This window comes from Bos indicus, chromosome 1, assembly GCF_029378745.1.
Source record: "Bos indicus isolate NIAB-ARS_2022 breed Sahiwal x Tharparkar chromosome 1, NIAB-ARS_B.indTharparkar_mat_pri_1.0, whole genome shotgun sequence".
NCBI classification, from domain to species: domain Eukaryota; kingdom Metazoa; phylum Chordata; class Mammalia; order Artiodactyla; family Bovidae; genus Bos; species Bos indicus.
Genome location: NC_091760.1, coordinates 22644637 through 22660002, shown reverse-complemented (window position 1 = coordinate 22660002; position 15366 = coordinate 22644637). Strand labels below are relative to the sequence as shown.

General features: G+C 40.8%; 1 long non-coding RNA gene across 1 annotated transcript; it reads right to left on the bottom strand.

The window, feature by feature from the left end:
* Window positions 1–11664: 11664 nt before the first annotated feature.
* Window positions 11665–13508, bottom strand: LOC139178213 (uncharacterized). The gene is made up of 2 exons (XR_011562640.1): window positions 13439–13508; window positions 11665–11856 (listed from the first exon to the last, which is right to left on the bottom strand). It is a non-coding gene; the product is annotated as an uncharacterized lncRNA (long non-coding RNA).
* Window positions 13509–15366: the final 1858 nt, after the last annotated feature.

The window sequence follows — 15366 nt, the reverse complement described above, 5'->3', positions numbered from 1 at the left end:
GTTCTACCATGTGGGCACTGGTGCTGGTAAACACCAGTTTACAATCCTACCTTTAGCTTATAAGCCTCAGGACAAAGCCCCCTCCCTGCTTACCTGCCTGTAGGCACCAGGACTGAGATGCTTCAGGAACAAGCAACTGAGTTGGCAGGGACATAGCCCTACCAATGAGTCGACAGGCAGTCTTAAGATCTCGTGAATCTTCAGTCACCCCTGGACATGGCTCTGCCCACCAGAGTGCAGACCTGGCCCCACACATCTGTGGGCAGGTACCAGGCCCTGAATACCCTGGCCCCAGCCCTGCCTAAGAAGCCTGATCTAGCCTCAGTACCAGCCTTATCTGTCACCAGCCTAAGGATAAGCACAGCCCCACAGCCTGCCATGGCTGCACCTGTCCCACCTACCAGCAGGCCAGCAGCCAGCTGGGCCACAGCCAAATTTGGCCAACAAATTTCAGGACAGCCTGAACCCCACAGCCAACTCTGTCAGGAACTGCCCCAACTGGCCAGCAATCCAACACCAGCTCTGGGACACCTAGGAGACTCCAGGATCCAGTTCTGCCAGTCAATGTTCTAGCACTAGGCCCAGGACCTGGCTTCTCTCACTCGTAATCAGGTACCAGATCTAGGATCTTCTGGACCCCACCTCTGCCTACCAATGAGCCAGGACAAGCTCCAGGGCCCCCTGGGGTTCTGCAGCCAGATGCCTCCTGACCCAACCCCATCAACAATGGCTGGCAGCCTCCACACAAGGCAGGATCTGATAACAAAGCAGAGTGGAAGCCAGTCCGCCCTAGCAGACCACCCACTGTAGTTAGCCCACCACAATAGAAGGGCCCACATGACCCACAGCAAGACAATAGTAATAGGAGACTTTAATAGCTCACTTACATCAGTGGACAGGTCATCCAGACAGAAAAATCAGTAAGGAAGCACTGGCTTTAAATGACACATATCATTTATGTGATAAATGCTCTTTGTCACATATTAAAGATCTTTAATGATATTATAAAAAGCTCTACAGAAAGTGGACATAAAGTTTGCATGGAAGTGAAAGTGAAGTCACTCAGTCATGTCTGACTCTTTGTGACCCCATGGACTGTATCCTCCATCCATGTATCCTCCATCCATGGAATTTTCCAGGCAAGAGTACTGGAGTGGGTTGCCATTTCCTTCTCCAGGGGATCTTCCCAACCAAGGGATTGAACCTGGGTCTCCTGCATTGCAAACAAGTGCTTTTACCGTCTGAGCCACCAGGGAAGCCACCACTTCAACATAATAAAGGCCACATATGACAAACCCACAGCTAGCATCACATTCAATGATGAAAAGTTGAAAGCGTTTCCTCTAACATCAGAAAGAAGACAAGGCCGCCCATTCTTGCCACTTCTATTCAACATAGTGTTGGAAGTTCTAGCACAGGAATCAGACAAAAAAAAAAAAAAAAAAAAAAAGAAGTAAAAGAGATCCAAATGAGAAAGGAGGAAGTAAACCTATCATTGATTGCAGATAATATGATATTCTCAATAGAAAATCCTAAAGATGTCACAAAAAATCTACTAGAGCTTAACAGCAAATTTGTTAAGGCTGAAGAATACTAAGTTAATATATGGAAATCTGTTGCATTTCTATATGTTAACAACAAACTATCAGAAAGAGAAATTAAGAAAACAATTCCATTTGTAATTGCATCAAAAAGAATAAAATACCCAAGAATAAACCTACCTAAACAGGCAAAAGACCAGTACTCAGAAGACTATAACACATTGATGAAAGAAACTGAAGATGACACAAACATAAAGGCATATTGTGTTCATGAATTGAAAGAATTATATTGTTAAAATGACTATATTATCCAAGTCAATTTCCAGATGCAAGTTCTATCAAAATACCAATTGGAGTTTTCACAGAACTAGAAAAAAAATTTTTTTTTAATTTATACACAAATGTAAAAGACCCTGAATAGCCAATCTTGAGAAAGCAGAACAGAGTTGGAAGAATCATGCTCCATGACTTCAGACTCTATTACAAAGCTACAGTAATAAAACCAGTATCATACTGGCACAAAACAAGCACATAAATCAGTAGAACACATTTCTGGGAACCCAGAAATAAAGCCATACATTTATAGTCAATTAATCTATGACAAAGAAGGCAAGAATATACAATGTCTCTTTAATAAGTGGTGCTGAGAAAACTGGAGAGCTGTATGTTAAAAAAAATGAAATTAGAACATTTTCTTATATCACATACAAAAATAAACCCCAAATGACTTAAAGGCCTAAATGTAAGACTGGAAATCATAAGACTCCTAGAAGAAAACATAAGCAGAATACCCTTTGATATAAATCAGCAACATTTTTCAGATCTGTCTCCTAAGGCAAAGAAAACAAAAACAAAAAACAAATGGGACCTAATTAAACGTAAAAGCTTTCACATAGCAAAGGAAACCATTGACAAAATGAAATGATAACCTATAGGAATGGGAGAAAATATTTACAAATGATATGACTTACAAGGGGTGACTATCCAAAATACATGAACAGCTCTTAAAATTTATCAAAAAGCAATCTGATTATAAAATGGGCAGAAGATCTGTGTAGATATTTTTCAAAGAAGACATACAGGTGGCCAACTGGCACATGAAAAGATACTCAGCATCACTTATCACCAGGGAAATGCAAATCAAAATCACAGTGGGGTACCATCTCATACATGACAGAATGGCTATCATCAGAAATACCACAAATAACAAAGGTTGGCAAGTATATTAAGAAAGGGGAACCTTTGTACACTGTTGGTGGGAGTATAAATTGGTATAGCCGCTGCGGAAAGCAGTATGAAAGGGCCTCAAAAAATTAAAAATTGAACTACCATATAATTTGGCAATTCTACTCCTGGGTGTATGTCCAGAGGAAACAAAGAAAGCACTAACTTGAAAAGATACATGCATCCCAACGTTCATAGCAGCATTATTTACAGTAACCAAGATATGGAAGCAAAAGCAAAACGGCTGTCTGGGGAGGCCTTACAAATAGCTGTGAAAAGAAGGGAAGTGAAAAGCAAAGGAGAAAAGGAAAGATATAAACATCTGAATGCAGAGTTCCAAAGAATAGCAAGAAGAGATAAGAAAGCCTTCTTCAGTGATCAATGCAAAGAAATAGAGGAAAACAACAGAATGGGAAAGAATAGGGATCTCTTCAAGAAAATCAGAGATACCAAAGGAACATTTCTTGCAAAGATGGGCTCCATAAAGGACAGAAATGGTATGGACCTAATAGAAGCAGAAGATATTAAAAAGAGATGGCAAGAATACACAGAAGAACTGTACAAAAAAGAGCTTCACGACCCAGATAATCACAATGGTGTGACCACTGACCTAGAGCCAGACATCCTGGAATGTGAAGTCAAGTGGGCCTTAGCATCACTATGAACAAAGCTAGTGGAGGTGATAGAATTCCAGTTGAGCTATTTCAAATCCTGGAAGATGATGCTGTGAAAGTGCTGCACTCAATATGCCAGCAAACTTGGAGAACTCAGTAGTGACCACAGGACTGGAAAAGGTCAGTTTTCATTCCAATCCCAAAGAAAGACAATGCCAAAGAATGCTCAAACTACCACACAATTGCACTCATCTCACACGCTAGTAAAGTAATGCTCAAAATTCTCCAAGCCAGGCTTCAGCAATATGTGAACCGTGAACTTTCAGATGTTCAAGCTGGTTTTGGAAAAGGCAGAGGAACCAGAGATCAAATTGCCAACATCCACTGGATCATGGAAAAAGCAAGAGAGTTCCAGAAAAACATCAATTTCTGCTTTACTGACTATGCCAAAGCCTTTGACTGTGTGGATCACAATAAACTGTGGAAAATTCTGAAAGAGATGGGGAATACCAGACCACATGATCTGCCTCTTGAGAAATTTGTATGCAGGTCAGGAATCAACAGTTAGAACTGGACATGGAACAACAGACTGGTTCCAAATAGGAAAAGGAGTACGTCAAGGCTGTATATTGTCACCCTGCTTATTTAACTTATGTGCAGAGTATATCATGAGAAATGCTGGGCTGGAGGAAGCACAAGCTGGAATCAAGATTGCCAGGAGAAATATCAATCACCTCAGATATGCAAATGACACCACCCTTATGGCAGAAAGTGAAGAGGAACTAAAATGCCTCTTGATGAAAGGGAAAGTGGAGAGTGAAAAAGTTGGCTTAAAGCTCAACATTCAGAAAATAAAGATTATGGCATCCGGTCCCATCACTTCATGGGAAATAGATGGGGAAACAGTGGTAACAGTGTCAGACTTTATTTTTTGGGGCTCCAAAATCACTGCAGATGGTGACTGCAGCCATGAAATTAAAAGACGCTTACTCCTTGGAAGGAAAGTTATGACCAACCTAGATAGCATATTGAAAAGCAGAGACATTTGCCAACAAAGGTTCGTCTAGTCAAGGCTATGGTTTTTCCTGTGGTCATGTATGGATGTGAGAGTTGGACTGTGAAGAAAGGTGAGTGCCGAAGAATTGATGCTATTGAACTGTGGTGTTGGAGAAGACTCTTGAGAGTCCCTTAGACTGCAAGGAGATCCAACCAGTCCATTCTGAAGGAGATCAGCCCTGGGATTTCTTTGGAAGGAATGATGCTAAAGCTGAAACTCCAGTATTTGGCCACCTCATGGGAGGAGTTGACTCATTGGAAAAGACTCTGATGCTGGGAGGGATTGGGGGCAAAAGGAGAAGGGGACGACAGAGGATGAGATGGCTGGATGGCATCACTGACTCGATGGACGTGAGTCTGAGTGAACTCCGGGAGTTGGTGATGGACAGGGAGGCCTGGCGTGCTGTGATTCATGGGGTCGCAAAGAGATGGACACGACTGAGTGACTGATCTGACTGATCTGATCTGATCTGAAGTGTCCATCAACAGAAGAAAAGATAAAGAATATGAATTAAATGCTACTCACCCATAGAAAGGAAAAGAAATTTTGCCACTTGTAGCAACGTGGATGGACCTGGAGGGTATGATGCTTTGGGAAACATGTCAGATAGAGAAAGAGAAATAGTATATGTTATCATTTATATGTGGAATCTAAAAAATAAGGCAAACTATTGAATATAACAACAAAAAGAAACAAACTCACAGATACAGAGAATGAAGTAGTGGTTATCAGTGGGGAGAAAGAACAGGAAGGGGCAAAATAGAGAAAGGGGATAAAGAGGTACAAGCTATTCTGTATAAAATAAATTAGCTACAAGGATATAAGATGAGATAAGGACTGAAGATGAGATGGTTGGATGACTTCACAGACTCAGTGGACATGGGTTTGGGTAGACACCGGGAGTTGGTGAGGGACAGGGAGACCTGGCGTGCTGTGGTTCATGGGGTCACAAAGAGTCAGACATGACTGAGTGGCTAAACTGAACTGAACAAGGATATATTGTACTGCATAGGTAATATATCCAAAATTTTATAACTTTAAACGGAGTATAATCTATAAACATTTTGAATCATTGAGTTGTACATCTGAAATAATATTCTAAACCAACTATACTTCAATGAAAACAAAACAAAACTCCCCTGAACTTCTTGAATGGCAGGGAGAAACCATATTAGAGAATAAAATCTAATGAGGATAAAATTTTAACTAGTGAGAAAAAGATCTTTGTAAAGAGATTATACCAAATTCAATTCCTAATGAACTGAATTGTCACTCTTAAGTGAGAATCGAGTTGAATTATGAAAGTAGTTGTGTCATCTAATTTTTTGATCAGATCAGATAAATAATATATAAAATGATAGAGTGTACCGCATGCAGGTTGGTTGGAATGAATTGTGTAGCCCCTTTCCTCTTATGATTTTGCACTGAAGTCTGAAGATAACTAGGTATTGGCTTAGATGGAACTCTGAAAAGAGATGGAAACATTCCTATGAAAGGACAACAACTATAATTTCAAAGAAGTGTTTTGGGTGTTTTTTGGTAATTCTTGGGAGAAAAACAGAAGAGGGAATATAATCTTAAAACATAATGGGATGGGACACAGGCTTGCAGTTAAGATGTAGAAAAGTATACCTTACAAAAAAGAATTCTTTATAAATCCACAGGCTGAGGGGAAAGCAGGTTTGAGAATATTTGAAGTAAAAAGAAGAAAACAAGCGATGTAATTGTTGGAGCATATTATGGCTGCCTGGATGGATAGATACAGAGAAGTTATCTTGACAACCATCTCAGAGACTGAATAGAGGAGAGATTTGAACTCCTTATACAGATGCTGAAAATCTCACCATCTAAGAATAATGACAGAAAAGTTCTGTGATTTGCAAGCTTCGTCGTCCACAAGGAGAATGCCACTACTTCATCCTTCCATTCATTTCCTCAGTGAATATCTACTGCTTGTCCATTTTGCTCTAGGAACTGGAAATGTAAAAATAAATAAGAAAAATACTCTGAAATTTAAACTAACATGATGAACTACTGTGGCAAGGTCACAAATACAGGCACGCAACCAGTGAGCTCTGCAGGGTGGGGTCTCTGAAGGAGACCATGTGAACGACGTCACAGAGGAAGGTCAGTAGGTTGGGACCTGAGACACAGCTCAGCCAGGGACAGAGGTGAGGAGGAAGAGCTTTCTGTCTAGAAGAAAGCACATCTCAGAAGCAGAGAGAAGTTTGGTATGGCCAGAATCTCTTAAAGATGGAGTCTGGTAAAACAGGTGGCTGAAGAGGCGAGCATGTGAATTTAGGAAATGAGAAACTCGTCCTGTGAGTTAAGAAAACTTGGGCTTTAATTTTAAAAGTTTTATACGGACTCTAATGTGAATGTAAACGTGAGTCAGTTTTACACTGACTCTAAAATGTTTGAGAAGGACAGGATGGGGCTGGTGAGCCATAATGACTTCATTTTCTTTTGGCAAGTTTGAAAATTGCTAGATCAGGGAACTCTTCGTAGACATGCTTTTAGATTTCATCATGGCATTTGATGAGGTCTCTTGTCAACAAGTTCTAGAAATAGGTACTGGATGATAGCACAATTAAGTAGATTAATCTCTAGACTGCAACCTACCTTTCCAGTCTTGTCTTTTCTTGCTCCCTTACACCTCTCATACTCTGGCCATTACATTCCTTGTTGATGCCTGAACACACCCTGTATGCTCCAACCTCATTGCCTTACATGTTCTTGCCACCTGGAGTGACATCCTTTTATCTCCTAAGCATTGAAACTCTGTCCATTGTTCAGCGGGCCACCTCCTCATACACATATTTGAAATTTCCTTGGAGAAGGCAATGGCAACCCACTCCAGTACTCTTGCCTGGAAAATCCCATGGACGGAGGAGCGTGGTAGGCTACAGTCCATGGGGTCGCAAAGAGTCGAAGACGACTGAGTGACTTCACTTCACTATGATCCTTACCTTACTCTATCTTGCATTACAGCTATTTAGTAACTACCCAGAACTGTCTACTGCCTTTTAACATGTTTGAAGGAAGGAATATTTTCATATTACTTGGTATCATAATAAGGAAGCTTATACTAGCACCACAAATAACGTCTTTAGTGTTTTCTGCCTTCCAGACACTATAGAGAGATGCTTGTCATCTTTATTTCCAAGTAGCAGTAAAACGTACTAGTTGGAAGCAAAACTGTATCAGTCACTCAGACCCAAGTTAGGTCCTGGCTGTGGCACTTATTGGCTGAGTGACTTGAGGCAAGTTATTTGGCCTCTCTGAAGTTCAATTTCCTCATCTGTAAATTTTAAGGCTGTTTTGATAATTGAAGTAGACTAATGTTTAAAAGGCATTTAGAGGGGAACTCCCTGGTGGTCCAATGATCAAGAATCTGCCTGCCAATGCAGGAGACACAGTGCAATCCCTGGCCTGGGAACTAAGATTCCACATGCTGCGGGGCTGCTGAGTCCATACATCACAACTACTGAGCCAGTGCTCTAGAGCCCAAGCTCCGCAACAAGAGAAACCACTGCAACGAGAAGCTTCCTTGGCACAACCAGAGAAAGTCTGTGTGCAGCAACGAAGACCCAGCACGGTTAAAAATAAATAAATACATAAAGCTTTCTAAAAAGCGATGATATAAATTTAAAAAAATAAAAAATGAATAAAAGGCATTTAGAGGAATTCCCTGATGGTCCAGTGATTAGGACTCGGCACTTTCACTGTGGTGGCCTGCGTTCAATCCTTGGTCAGGGAACTAAGTTCCCACAAGCCAGGTGATGGACCCAAATAATACTAACAATTATAGGATAAAATAAAATAAAAAACATTTACTACAGTGCTTAACACTTAATGGGCTTCCTTTGTAGCTCAGCTGGTAAAGAATCTGCCTGCAGTATAGGGAGACCTGGGTTTGATCCATGGGTTGGGAAGATCCCCTGGAGAAGGGAAAGGCTACCCACTCCAGTATTCTGGCCTGGAGAATTCCATGGACTGTAGAGTCCATGGGATCTCAAAGAGTCAGACAAGACTGAGTGACTTTTACTTTCAGTTCAGTTCAGTTGCTCAGTCGTGTTCGACTCTTTGCGGCCCCATGAGCATACCAGGCCTCCCTGTCAGTCACCAACTCCCGGAGTTCACCCAAACTCATATCCATTGAGTCGGTGATGCCATCCAGCCATGTCATCCTCTGTCGTCCCCTTCTCCTCCTGCCCCCAATCTCTCCCAGCATCAGAGCCTTTTCCAATGAGTCAACTCTTTGCATGAGGTGGCCAAAGTATTGGAGTTTCAGCTTCAGCATCAGTCCTTTCAATGAACACCCAGGACTGATCTCCTTTAGGATGGACTGGTTGGATCTGCTTGCAGTCCAAGGGACTCTGAAGAGTCTTTTCCAACACCACAATTCAAAAACATCTTTCTTCACAGTCTAACTCTCATATCCATACATGACACTGGAAAAACCATAGCCTTGACTAGACGGACCTTTGTTGGCAAAGTAATGTCTCTGCTTTTGAATATGCTATCTAGGTTGGTCATAACTTTCCTTCCAAGGAGTAAGCATCTTTTAATTTCATGGCTGCAGTCACCATCTGCAGTGATTTTGGAGCCCCTCAAAATAAAGTCTGACACTGTTTCCACTGTTTCCCCATCTATTTCCCATGAAGTGATGGGACCAGATGCCGTGATCTTAGATTTCTGAATGTTGAGCTTTAAGCCAACTTTTTCGCTCTCCTCTTTCACTTTCATTAACACTTAACAAAAGCTCAGAAAACAAATTACGTTTGTGACTTCACTCACTGCTAAACCCATTTCACAGATACTAGGGAGATGTAAAGATGCATATGGACTCGTTTCAGGGAGCTCACAATTTAGTGGAGACCAAAACTCGTCAATGTCGTTTAGTTTTGATAAACATTCATCCTGAGTATAGGAAAACTTGAAAATGGCAAAGAAATGTTACAAACATTTCACCTTCAAATGGATGTTACAGGAAATACTAAATATGATAAAATCATTTTCCTAATATAGCACATTTAGATTATCTCTATGTAATCCATTAATATTTAACACAAAAATTGTAATTACCCATAAAACTTTTTTTAATGATGGGAAAAAAAATCATCATGGGAATATATCAAGAAAGAAAGAGAAAGAAGATGTTGAGACTTTTTTTAAAAAGCTTTTTGTTGTAGCAAACAACTGTACTTTTTACCCATTAACTTCCCTCTCTTTAAATATGACATTTAGAGCTGAGGGAAGCCACAGAGTCTTGGAGCTTGGGAAGAGCCCTACCTGCCATCTATCGAAGAGAGGGAAGAAAAGGCTCAGGACCCTGAGGTTTCACCTGAGGCAGAATCCAAGGTGCTGCTTTCCTTTCTTTGTCCTACAATTCCTCTCCATCCTTTACCACGCTGCTTTCTGCCCTGGGAAGCTGACCTCTACAAATTGTGTCCACAAGCTCTCTTCTTCTCAAGCTTTTGGTTGGTTTCTTTCTACCAGAAAGAATCACTATCAGGAGATGCTTGGAAGAAAAACTATGACCAACCTGCTGCTGCTAAGTCACTTCAGTCGTGTCCGACTTTGTGCGACCCCATAGACGGCAGCCCACTAGGCTCCTCTGTCCCTGGGATTCTCCAGGAAAGAATACTGGAGTGGGTTGCCATTTCCTTCTCCAATGCATGAAAGTGAAAAGTGAAAATGAAATCGCTCAGTCGTCCCCGACTCTTAGCAACACCAAGGACTGCAGCCTACCAGGCTCCTCCATCCATGGGCTTTTCCAGGCAAGAGTACTGGAGTGGGGTGCCATTGCCTTCTCCGATGACCAACCTAGACAGTGTATTAAAAAGCAGAGACATTCCTTTGCCAACAAAGGTCTGTCTAGTCAAAGCTATGGTTTTTCCAGTAGCCATATATAGATGTGAGAGTTAAACTATAAAGAAAGCTGAGCACTGAAGAATTGATACTTTTGAACTGTGGTATTGAAGAAGATGACTCATTTGAAAAGACCCTGATGCTGGAAAAGATTGAAGGCAGGAGGAGAAGGGGACAACAGAGGGTGAGATGGTTGGATGCCATCACCAACTCAATGGACATGAGTGTGGGTAAACTCCAGGAGTTGGTGATGGACAGAGAGGCCTGGCTTGCTACGATCCATGGGGTCGCAAAGAGTCGGACACGATTCAGTAAGTGAACTGAACTGAACTTGAGAGTCCATTGGACTACAAGGAGATCCAACCAGTCAATCCCAAAGAAAATCAGTCCTAAATATTCATTGGAAAGACTGATGCTGAAGCTGAAGCTCAAATACTTTGGCCACCTGACTTTGGCCAACTGACTCATTGGAAAAGACCTTGATGCTGGGAAAGGTTGAAGGCATGAGGAGGAGGGGACGACAGAGGATGAGATGGTTGGATGGCATCACTGACTTGATGGACATGAGTTTGAGTAAGCTCTGGGAGTTGGTGATGGACAGGGAAGCCAGGTGTGCTGCAGCCCATGGGGTTGCAGAGTCGAATACAGCTGAGCAACTGAACTGAAGTGATCAGGAGATGCCAATTCCAGGGAGAGTGAGGTATTTATGCACCCAGTACCTGCTCTGGTAAACTGTAGGCTATGTCTGGGTGCCTCAGTGAAAGATCCCATTGGAGGCCAGTGCCCTTTTCTATATCTCCCTTTATAGCTGCCTTACTTTCTTTGCTCATGGGGTGACAAAGTGTCAATCATGAGTGAGAGACTGAGGCCTTAGGCACTTTCTTTGGCCCTTTAACCATAGAGGTGGCAAAAGTAGCCCCTTCAATATTTCACTGTCTCTTGCTGATTGAATTATATCCTGTTTACATGTTTGTAAGTTGCTGTATCTTGATTTTTTCCTGTGTTTTTTATTTATTCATTGGCTGCACCGGGTTTAGTTGAGGCCTGCAGGGTCTTCGTTGCCAGCATGCAGGATCTTCATTTTGGCATGTGGAATCTTTATTTGCACCATGCAGGGTCTAGTTCCATGACCAGAGATCACACCCAGACTCTCTGCATTAGGAGCACAGAGTCTTAATCACTGGACCACCAGGGAAGCCCCTACTTCATCTTTCAAATCCTCAATTACTCGTCTTGAATGTGCCACCTGGGACATTGTTGGTATCCTGACTGACTTCCCTGATTTCTAGTTCAGTATTTTCCCCCAACACTATGCTTCCACAGAGAGATAAAAGAAGGATTGCTTTCATGGGACTGGGTTTTACTCCTTTATTCAAAAATTATCTTCTCTTGGAAATACTTCGATAGTTAAGAACTGACTGCAATTTCAGTCTCTTTTGTGATGACATTGCAATTTCTTTGTAGAGCAGTTCAGAAAAAAGATTGGAATTTTTCCTAGGTGAATTGCTGATAGAACCACATCTCTTTCTTAGTTCTTGTCCTTCCTCTGATGAAAATAAAAAAGAGGTTATTCTATGAGATATTGGAACCACAAAATAATGAGACAAACTCACAAATAAAATCCATCTTAAGAATAAAACAGATATCCATGAATGCAATATTTCAACTGTTACATAGTTTAAAGAGAGGGCAGGCTGGAAGTAAAAAAGCTGATGGGGATGGATTTTCTTTACCTGTTTTATAATAGTTTTTCTTTTGTAAAAGTAATGAAAGAATAGGTAGGGAGGAGGGGAGAATTGGTGGGAAGATAAGACACGCATGCCTGGTGCTGAATAAAAGACGATTTGTACCTAGCACATTGTAGAAATTGTTCAAGAACAGTTCAGCCATGTAAAAATATGACCCTGTAATACTGCCAAGGTCAATCAAACTCATAGTTATTGACTCAGAAAGAACTGGCCTTACAGGATACCATTGCTCCAAGCCTGCTAAAATTTATACTTCTAATTATTAACATTTAGAAGATATATTTGAATCCTGAGAAATTAATTGTACAGAAATTATGATAAAAAGAATTCATCCTTTTATTTTTCCTAGTGGATAAAACTTTAAAGAGATGCCATAAAAATCTAAAATAGCCACCTAGTCACTCTATCACAGCACTATTATTTTCATTATTTGAATAGCAGTTATTGCCATTGGATATTTTTCTTATTTACATATTTATTTGTTTGGCTTTATTTCTCTAATACAATTTAAGTCCCGTAAGAACAGATATCAGCCTTTTTATTCAAGGCTTGTTGAACAAATTAAATAAATATTGACTCATAAATAATAATCTGTAGAGAGTTACCCATTAAACTCCAAATCTACATACCTCAAAACCAACAATCACAGTGTCCATGATTGAATAAGAGTAAAGAATATGTTGAAAAGTATGTTTATTGCTATCCCATTTATGCAAAAGAATAAAACATGTTTGTTTGTTTCCCCAAAAAGGAACCATTTGTATGTGTATTACTTGTTAAAGGTAATGAACGTACATAAAAATTTACAAGTCTATAACATTTTTTTTTAATTACCAAACTGTAATCCATTTTTTTTCTTCCAAAGATTCAGATTTGGGAGGCTTAATATCTTTTAGACTTCTGTTTCATTTGATTTTGTTACAAGGAATAAATAGGCATTACTTTAATAATTTGTAAAAGAAAAAAATAAAATAATGAGGTCAAATTCTCTAATATAATGGCTTTGGAGACAGCTATTGGAACAAATTAGAATCTGAATTCATAATAAATTATGATTTTGGTTTTCTCTCTCATGCCCTGTTTCTGTTACTAGAATAATGAAATCTTTCCCAGGTTTCAGTTCCTATCCCCAACTCACCCAACAATATATTTTCCAACTACCTTTCTACCCCTGACCATCACCCCATTAACATTTTTCTGCCCAATAATATTCCTAGGCTGAGCCAACTTTCAGGTTGTATTTGATAGCAAAAGGGGAAAATGAACAATCTTAAGAGACAGGATTAAAAAAGATTGAAGTTGTCAGGGAAATGCGAGATGGCAGGGGAAAGGCTGGGGAAAAACGAGAAGAGCTCGAAAATGATTTCTTCTGCTTCCTACCTTCTCCCCAAAGCAGAGCACTTAAATGTCTCTCTGTACACAGATCCAGGCAATATGTTTTAGAACTAGAAATACTGGAGTATCAAGTATCCCCACGTCTGAGCTGGCATTTTGCCTACTCGTCCATGAACTCTCTCACTGGGTACGTCCTGAAGCCTTCTTGGAGATTGCAGGTCATAAATGTGTATGATTAATTGCCTATGTTGAAACCAAAAATAATGTTTCCAGAACATTCAGATTACAGGGTGAAGCAAGAGCCCAGGCTCTGTTAGGGAACCTGACAGGGATGGCTGAAGAAAGACTGCACTCACTTGGGGCAACCTAATAAACATTTCTGGTAGATAGAATAACAATAAGATAAGACCAGACAATAGGAATTTGTTACAGATTGTGAAGGACACCTAATAAATTGAAAAGGACACAGGCTAAGGGACAGAGACTTAGGTAAGAGAAGAGGTATATGTGAAGCAATTGTCAAGAAAGGGTCACAACTTAGCTTCTAAATACAATTAACCCATGTTGATAGGAATGTATTATAGAAGCAGTATGGTGTCTTCCCCATATATAGATCATTAGAGGTATCTACTGCCGATGGATAAGAGCAAATGATTTGTTATTTCCCTCTTCTGGTTTATAAACTATAATTGCCTCCCTTGGGATTATAACCATATGTACACAAAAACTTATATATATATAAATATATTAAATATATGACAGCAGTTCTGCCCAGAATCAAGCAAAGAGAAGCCAGTGGTGGCTTCAGTTGCAGCCATACACTGTTAAAGACCTGCTTCTCACTATTGAAGACCACCCCACACATTTGGAACAGAGCTAACTGGTCCAGAATCCTGCAGCCATCCTGCTTCTTCAGTTGTGAGGTTTGCCAAAGGCAGTTCATGTTTGAAGCCCCAGCAATTGCTGTTATACAAATACGGACAGTTTCTAAGTGCAAGCTCATTCCCAGAGGCAGGGGCAGATCCTGTCCTGATGTCTACTAGTTCCTGGCCCTTGGTCTTCCATCCCTCCTCCTCCTCAGTGACCTACCCAAGGGAGGAGTAGCTGATCTTGACTTCTTTCCTTACACCATCCAAATTCGTCATACACCTCGCTTTCACAAGAGGCAGCTTTCACTGAAGTAGAAAGGTGATATAACCTTCCAAGGGAGGTTCTGAAGTAAATCCAAGGTGTCTCAGTGGTAAAGAATCTGCCTGCCAATGCAGAAGATGCAGGAGACGTGTGTTGGATCCCTGTGTCGGGAAGATCTCCTGGAGGAGGAAATGGCTACCCACTCCAGTATGCTTGCTTGGAAAAGCCCATGGACAGAGGAGCCTGGAGGGCTATAGTCCATGAGGTCTCAGTTGGACACAACTGAGAAACTAAGCCCCCTATTTCTACCTACGTTTCTAAACCAGGCTACCGTCTGTGACTCTAAGGTGATGTCTGGTGATTTTTTTTTTTAATGCTGGCCTAAACTATGTAGTCTCTGGCACTTCTCTCTCTAAAGAAAAAGACAAACACAAATTTAATTTCTGATTGTCACTACCATGTAGAGGACCCCTATGCATGTGTAACTTCTGCTTTCAGAATTAGAAATAGTGCGGCAAGGTACAGATCACTATCTTTAGATGTCTTGAAAACCTCAAGGCTTCATGATCCTCTTCAGAACAGAACTTTGTACTCATGAAGACTTTTTGGATGTAAATGACGGAAGCATAACAGCATCTGTCAAAAGCCAGAAATGCACCTTTATTAGCTCACCTCACAGAATGCCAAGTAGGCCCATGTGGTGTTGTCAGGGCTCTCTTATTGTGTATCTCAGATCTGCATGAGTCACTGTGTCTTTTAGTGCTGACTTAAGGTTCTCCATGTCAGGAAAGGTTGTCAAACCCATACCCTTACAGGATATGAGCCAAAAGAAAGAGAGAACG